This window comes from Choristoneura fumiferana, chromosome 28 (assembly GCF_025370935.1).
Source record: "Choristoneura fumiferana chromosome 28, NRCan_CFum_1, whole genome shotgun sequence".
Classification (NCBI taxonomy): Eukaryota; Metazoa; Arthropoda; class Insecta; order Lepidoptera; family Tortricidae; genus Choristoneura; species Choristoneura fumiferana.
In genome coordinates this window covers 8,178,415-8,187,433 of record NC_133499.1, presented here as the reverse complement: position 1 = coordinate 8,187,433, position 9,019 = coordinate 8,178,415, and positions in this window count along the sequence as shown.

The window sequence follows — 9,019 nt, the reverse complement described above, 5'->3', positions numbered from 1 at the left end:
GCGAAGCAATTCAATGGTGTGTGTGAAGTTCCCAATCCGCACTGGGCCCGCGTGGGAACTACTGCCCTAGCCCTCTTATTCTGAGGGGAGGCCAGTGCCCTGCAGTGGGACGTATATAGGCTGGGATGAATAGTCTGGGAGCCGCAAAATATAATTGTTTTAATGCCACTTTATTTGCGTGTCGTCAATTGTTATTCTAGTACAAATTGTAAAGAGATTACAGTTCACGAGCCGCAATACAATGTTGCTGTGGCCTCCAATTCTAAATTAAATGAAGTATAGGTGGCTCTATTGAAAATTTATCTAAATATTCGTTCAGCTGTTTTAGTGTGAAGGAGTCGGAAAGGAGATCTAAGCTCTCCAGTGGGACGTATATAGGCCAAAATAGAAAGAAAGAACACTGGGTGGTTCTGGGAACTGGCGGGTGGTAGGACCTTGTGCAAGGTCCGCCCGGATTGCTACCACCATCTTGCTCGCTAATCCTGCCGTGAAGCAGCAGTGCTTGCACCGTTGTGTTTCGGCGTGGAGAGTAAGATAGCCGGTGAAATTACTGGCACTTGAGGTATCCCATCTTAGGCCTCTAGGTTGGCAACGCATCTGCAATACCCCTGGTGTTGCAGGTGTTTATGGGCGGTGGTGATCTCTTACCATCAGGAGACCCACTTGCTCGTTTGCCATCCAGTCGAAAAAAAAAAAGAACTGTCTTAGCTCTTTCAATGTGATGAATGCTTCCGCCCAACTTTAGTAGCATACGTTCTGAGCTAACTAAAATCAAAAATTGTGTATCTTTAAACATGCTGGTAAATAATTGTTACTTATTTACTTTTGTCAGTTGATATATCATCACAAATTGTATTTAGACAGCATTTCCGTAAGGCGTACCGCAAGGAACGTTACTGGGGCCTTGACATTAAACATTATAGATCAATTGTCCGTAATACGCAACGATGCGTTGTGCATATTGTGCGGTTTTTGGCCGTTCTCTTTTGTTTTATAAAGTCAAAGTTAAACTGAAGAGCATGTCGGGAAATGTCAAATAGCTCAATGGCTTTGTTTATCTTTTACAGTACATTTTTTACCCCCGACGCAAAAAGAAGGGTGTTATAAGTTTGACCGCTATGTGTATCTGTGGTACCGTAGCTCTTAAACGGGTGGACCGATTTGAATGCGGTTTTTTTAATTGAAAGCAGGTTTTTTGACAATGATTCTTAGACATGTGTTATCAATTTTTGAGTTATTGAACTTTGAAGTGACAAAGTCGGGGGTTCTGATCCGTTTTATTATTTATAAAAACCTGCATACCCATGAAGAAATTCATTAGTGTGTATTTGAAGTTGCCAATCCGTACTGTACCCGCGTGGTATGCCAAGCTCTCTCACTCTTGAGAAGAGGCCTGTGCTCTACAGTGGACATAATAGGTGGAGATGAGATCTGCAAGGCTACTACGAAACACGTAACTCGAAGTTCGTGTCGTGCGGTCCCTCTCGCTCTCGTATCAAACAGTGTAAGTGTCAGAGGGACCGCACGACACGAACTTCGAGTTTCGTGTTTCGGAGTAGCCCAGCTGATTATGCGAAGAACGGTGTCACCACTACACACAACTACCGCTTTATATCCCACTGCTGGGCACAGGCCTGCTCTCAGAATGAGAGGGCTTGGGTCTTAGTTCCCATGCCGGCCCAGTGCGGATAAGGAACTTCATATACATATAATGTTTTAAACTTTCGTGATTTTCACTCATAGTCAAAATACCACGCACAGGACTTATCACGCTAACACACACAGGTAATATACCTCGATGTTTCGGCAACATTACAGTGGCCGTGGTCACGAGTAGACTGAAGTGTGGGGTCATGTTATAAATAAGTGTCGACGTTGGGATGAATGTTCTGAGGGACGATCGGACGTTGTTAGTGTTGTGTGTCGGTGTGATAGGGTGACTAATAAAAGTGACCAAGTGCGGGTAGTTCGTGATACGAGTGCCGGCACTATTAGTGATCAAGTGCGGGTAGTTCGAAGGACTCGCGCTGCTAGGCAGACTTGACACCCCACACTTCAGTCTACTCGTGACCACGTTTACTCGTGTGTGTTAGCGTGATAAGTCCTGTGCGTGATTTACTCATGTTTTTCATTACTGTAAAGCTCGGGGTAAATTTCAAATGTAATTTCGCACATGGATTTTGAAAAACTCAGAGGTGCGAGCCGGGGTTTGAACCCACGACCCTCTGCTTGAGAAGCGATAGGTCAAACCACTTGGCCACCACGGCTATTGCTGTAGACTGTAGACGACTTGTAATAGGCATAATTTACAGCATGCAGGAAGTTAATTTCTTTCTTTGTAACCTTTAATTAGTAATCCAATTACTAGTGACTACAACAATAGTCAATCAATTTCATAACACTACTAGAGAACTGCCTTCGCGTTGCGATGCCCGTTTTAGCTACATTTTTAACCGACTTCAAGAATAACCTAACCAACAAAAAGTTGACCCCGACTTTATCACTTCAAAGTTCAATATCTCAAAAACGGCGGAACCGATTTTGATGAAACATGTCTAAGAACCATCGCTAGAAAACCTGCTTTAAAACTGCATTTTGCCACAGACAGACACACATAGCGGTCAAACTTATAACACCCGACCCGATATAATTATGTATGTATTCGTAGATGTATTGCTGTTACGTTTAAATTTTCTGATCTACTTTTGATGCACCACCTGTTGTAAACTAGTCCTTCCTTCTTTCTGTAAAAAAGGTTGCCTGGAAGAGATCGCTCTTAAGCGATAAGGCCGCCTATTGCTCACCTTGTAATTTTAATAATTTGTTTTCTGTATCGCTTACTATGTCTGGTGTACAATAAAGAGTCTTTGTATTGTATTGTATTGCACCCCTTTTTTGCGTCGGGGGTTAAAAAGATGATATTAATATGAGGATATAATAGGAGGAGGCTGATGATGATAACGACGATGAAAATGTGCTCAATATTGTATAATAACAACATGTTATAATTAACATTGATTCGAAGCAATAAATGAAACATTGCTCGCAGGACTGATGGCCGATGGGGTCAGAAGGTTCTCGAATGGCGTCCGCGGACCGGGAGACGAGCTGTCGGTGCCTCCAACAAGATGGAGCGACGACCTGGTTAAGATCGCGGGATCGCGGTGGATGCGGAAAGCACAAGACCGGTCCGAGTGGGGAGCCTTGGGGGAGGCCTATGTCCAGCAGTGAACGTCTTTCGGCTGACATGAATGATGATGAAGAATAAAAGAAACTGAATCTGAAGAAATATTACAGCGTCTAATGCACAGTCAGTAATAAGAAATGACTTTATATAGACAACTCATTAATTTGCCTGAAGTCATGTTTCAAAGGAATTGCCATTGAAACTAACCACAATATTATTTGACTAATACTTTGTATTACTGAGAAATACATATTTATTTAACTAACTAAATCTATGTATATCAGGATGCAAACAGGCGACCGCTGACATCTTAATTAACTATGGTGTAAGCTAGATGGCGCTTTCCCGTATTATTATATTACCTACTCTGTGCTCTAGAGATCGCCACCGTCGCTTTATCTTGGTTGAAATAACCAAGTTAATCTTAAATTATTTACGTAGTAATATGTACTTAATATTTATTTATTATTTACCTATTTATTTTATAAAAATTGGTACCTATTTTATAACACTGAATCCACTACAAATTCTTGAACTCATTTCCTGGGATCCCTTTAATACTTGTGCCTGTTATTTTATTTGTAATAATAATTGAAAGTGTTAAACCATTTGATTGTTTTACTCAAAAATATCCTACTAGGCCTTCTTTAAGGTCAAACCTCCCCTCTAGAGGTCTGCCCTTGACAAGTATAATAAAAATGAATCCTTATTTCCCTATGGGGAGGCCTTGTCCCACAGGGCATCCTACGGTTGGCATGATAATGATTAAAACCTAAAACAAATCACTAAAAGGAGTGCCCTAAGGCAAAGTAGAAAATACCGGCATGATGTTGAAAACCCTTGGTCTGTGGGTTCCTAGCGCTTTTAAATCTTTTAAAAAAAATATCTATAACCTAACCAACAAAAAGTATGTCACTTCAAAGTCCAATATCTCAAAAACAGCTGAACCGCAGGTTGCAGGTGGTAGGACCTTGTGCAAGGTCCGCCCGGATTGCTACCACCATCTTGCTCGCTAATCCTGCCGTGAAGCAGCAGTGCTTGCACTGTTGTTTCGGCGTGGAGAGTAAGACAGCCGGCGCAATTGCTGGCACTTGAGGTATCCCATCTTAGGCCTCTAGGTTGGCAACGCATCTGCATACCCCTGGTGTTGCAGATAGAATAGAATAGAATATAAATCATTTATTCATATATAAACAATTACAATAAATGCTCCAAACTGGAGTGACCAGTTTGTTGGCGCGCCGCGCTCAAATCACGTTACTTAATTGTTTACGAAGTTTGAGTTATTCTAATGCTAATGATATTAACATTTTAGCAAAGACATGCATATTAACACTAAGATGAAGCCGAGTTAAATAATAACCTACAATTAACAACTACTTTTGCTACTTGGTATACACCACTAATAATAGATGTTTATGGGCGTGTGTGATCTCTACCCAGAGAAAAAACAAAAATTTTGATAAAACATGTCTTGAGAACATCGCTAGAAAAAGCATGGTTTCAAATAAAAAACGCATTCAAATCAGTCCACCCGTTTAAAAGCTACGGTGCCACAGACAGACACACATAGCGGTCAAACTTATAACACCCCTCTTTTTGCGTCGGGGGTTAAAAGTTAGTAGTCACAGGGGATCGAAGAGCTGGCAGCTTCCTCGGGCAAAGAATTAGCTTATAGACAAACCGCGTAACTGAGTCCTTGCCTGCGCGGTACAGGGGCGCGCACGACAAGGGAACGTAGTAAGGAAGGTGCGTTCCCTTGTCGTCCTACCCCCGCGCCCCTGTACCCGCGCAGGCGAGGACTCAGTTACGCGGTTTGCCTATAGCTATTTAAAGAAGCAACGCTGCCAGCATCTTCGGGACCTTCTGAAATCTGAACATGGATTTTATTTCACTTAATATTTGTCTTGAATCATTGTACTATCGTATGGAATTCGGGTTTCTTTGCTTTGGAATCGCAGTAGGCGATTTCTCATCTTTGGCAATACATATATTTACTTATTATTTAGTATTTAGCAAAATATGCAAGCGCTCCATATATGAATGTTTGCGGGTTTGTTCATTTGCAGTGGGTGTTGAGGTATTGCATTTAACACATTTTGGTTCTATTTATTAGGGTTCCGTGCTTGAAGAGAAGTCTCTTCGTTCCATTCCATACAAACGTAGTCCCGCTCTCATTAGAAAACTAGGCAACATCATCATCTCAGCCTATATACGTCCCACTGCTGGGCACAGGCCTCCTCTCAGAACAAGAGTGCGGATTGGGAACTTCACACGCACCATTGAATTGCTTCGCAGGTTGGTGCAGGTTTCCTCACGATGTTTTCCTTCACCGCAAAGCTCGTGGTGAATTTCAAATGTAACTCCGCACATGAATTACGAAAAACTCAGAGGTGCGAGCCGGGGTTTGAACCCACGACCCTCTGCTTGAGAGGCGATAGGTCAAAACACTAGGCCACCACGGCTTTTTGGCAACATCAACGATATTTAATTTATTACTAGCGATATAAGAACAATTATATAATTTTATTATTGTTCAAAGAAACCAATAAGATAGCTTCATCTTTTCGTTTTACAGTACAACTAAACATGAAGTAAACAAACCCTGACATAACGAAAATAAAACACACTTTTTGAATAAATTTTACTTACCGTAAACTGCTTCAACTTTGCCCTCTGGCCCCAACATTGCCTGATTCGATTAAGAGTGGATAAGTCAGCACCCTTTAGGTTTTTAAACTTTTATCCCTCCGTAATAATAATTCCCTTGTAGATAAAAGTTTAAAATCTATAAGAGTGCTAAGTTATCGACTAAATCAAATCAGGCAATGTTGGGGCCAGAGGGCAAAGTTGAAGTAGTTTACGGTACCTCATTTAATTTTAATGACCAAAAATGAATTCACAACCTTTTTTCCACCCAAATCACGGTATCACAGTAATTTTGTATTATAAATTAATAAGTTATAAGTTTGATTTGTGTCACAATGTCGCGATGAAATTTCAAAACGTCAGAGCATCAGAGCCATAAAAGTTGCGGACGCTAGGTGGCGCTTAGTAATAAAGTTAGATCCACCTTTGTCTAAGACAGGGTTTCTCAAACTTATGGCTCCACGTACCCCTGTTAAAGATTCTAGACGACAGCGAACCCCTACCTAGACCCCCCAAAGAAAGTAATAAAACTGGCTGTTGGAGAAACTAAGTTTACTTTTATTTCAATCATCATGATAATATAATGTATATTATTTATTTCAATAAAAGGTAACAAATATAGGTAAGAATCGTCTTGCCAACGAAAATACAAACTGAAACAAACAACAACAAATAACAAACAAATAAGTAACAAAATTTGGAGTTGAAATAAAAAATACAAAAAGACTTTATGTTTTTGAAATAATCATGTATGTTAGGAAGAACATATGTGATTTTCCCACTAACGTCGATAAGCCAAAGGCTACTAGAAACACAGGGAAGCTTAAAGTTCCATCTTACAGACTGGCTAAAACCAAAAAGTCTTTTCTGGGAAATTTCATACGTTTTTATAATAAAATTCCAAAAAATATTATAAATGAAACGGATACAAAATTAGATCTATTGTCAAGAAAGAAATTAATATCAAAGGCGTATTATAAAGTTATTGATTAATCATGGACAGGGATATTTGGAAATAATTGCGATCCGCATTAGCGATCCCTTCAAATAGCGAACCTACTGTGATAAAAATAAAGTTGTGTTAAATACTTGTGATGTATACATATCATTTAATAATATTGTAAATCTGTTTTAAAAAAAAATATATATTTTACCTCGTTGAGTTTCTTGCCGATTCTTCTCAGCAGAGGTTTTTCCGAACCGGTGGTAGATTTTTTTTGACATTCATTAGTGCTTGTTATAGCCTAAATTGAATAAAGATATTTTGACTTTGACTTTGACTTTGGCTCCAAAAACCAATCTTAATCATCTTGCCAGCCTTGCAGCCATCATCACGTAAACCTTGTCGCGAACCCCCTACCGTCGAATAGCGAACCCCTTAGGGGTTCGCGTACCCCACTTTGAGAAACCCTGGTCTAAGACATACCCAGTTAAAGTCAATGCTATGATTCTAGGGTCATTTTGTCGATGACGCGTAGTTTCGCGTCGCAAGGTGCTTGTTGCGTCACCTGTATTGACGCATGCGGGAAAGCCTGACGCGGCAAGGCCAGTCCGATTCTCCGGTGAGAACAGTTTACTTAAGCCTTTTCTTAAGAACTATTGTTGTGTGTATTCTAACTTTTCTGCACAAAATATCAGCCGAATATGTTTAATGTTTTACCCCCTTATTCATAAACGACAATCAAACCTATTTATTTTATTTATTTATTCCTCTTAATGGCGGCCATAAGGCTTGGGCCAATGTCAGTTAAATTATAGATAAATATATTCTTCTTATGCATGTTGTACGGTGATTGTAGTTTTTGCAACTTGATAGCAAAATTCCAGAAACCACGCGGAGACCACTTGCGCATTAAAAAATGTCAGACACGGAGAGCAATATAGAATTTTGTGATCACTGTTCACTGTTAAGGTTAATCGCCTCATAAAACACTATCAAAATTATACTTCAACTAGCCAAAGAAGCAGAAATACCAAAATTAGATATCGTCTACATCCGCCATGTTCGAATGCTACAAATCGAATCCATACTTAAGTCACAATGCCGCTAAAATTCGTTTGTCCTTATCTGTCACTTCGACATTTGTATTTGTTAGAAAGGGACAAAGCATTTGTTAGTTAACATAGGTTTCTTAAGTTTTATGAATAAGGGAGTTAATGTTTATTTGGGCACAAACGGTACAATTCAACTGAGATCTAACAAACTTATACCTAACATTAACCAATAAAGATGCCAAAATACCATAAACAGGAGTTATCACGCTATTTTTACACGAGTAATATTTACCTCGACGTTTCGGCAACGTTACAGTTGCCGTGGTCACGAGTAGACTGAAGTGTGGGGTGTCAAGTCTGCCTAGCAGCGCGAGTTCTTCGAACTACCCGCACTTGATCACTAATAGACGATCGGACGTTGTTAGTGTTGTGTGTCGGTGTGATAGGGTGACTAATAAAAGTGACCAAGTGCGGGTAGTTCGTGATACGAGTGCCGGCACTATTAGTGATCAAGTGCGGGTAGTTCGAAGAACTCGCGCTGCTAGGCAGACTTGACACCCCACACTTCAGTCTACTCGTGACCACGGCAACTGTAACGTTGCCGTTGCAGCGTTTTATGGTATTTTGACTATGAGTGAGAATCACGAAAGTTTAAAACGTTATACAATAAAGATGCCACCGTTAGATATGTGGTCTACCACCCTAAAGTTGATAATCGTTTGCATGTCACAAAACAATGGCAATAGACGTGTCTGTCAACTTGAAAGTTCGACTTTAGCGACATTCATTTGATAGGAACTCGTTTAAAAATTGATAGACCACTTATTTGGCTGATGGTACACAGGTTAGAACTACCCTAATCGACGCGTTCTATTTATCTTTATCCAAATGATAGACACGTTATAATAATGATAATTTATTTACAGATTTTTGCAGGTGGTAGGACCTTGTGCAAGGTCCGCCCGGATTGCTACCACCGTTTTGCTCGCTAATCCTGCCGCGAACCAGCAGTGCTTGCACTGTTGTGTTTCGGCGGAGAGTAAGACAGCCGGTGAAATTACTGGCACTTGAGGTATCCCATCTTAGGCCTCTGGGTTGGCAACGCATCTGCAATACCCCTGGTATTGCAGATGTTTATGGGCGGTGGTGATCTCTTACAGAGGACCCACTTGCTCGTTTGCCATCCAC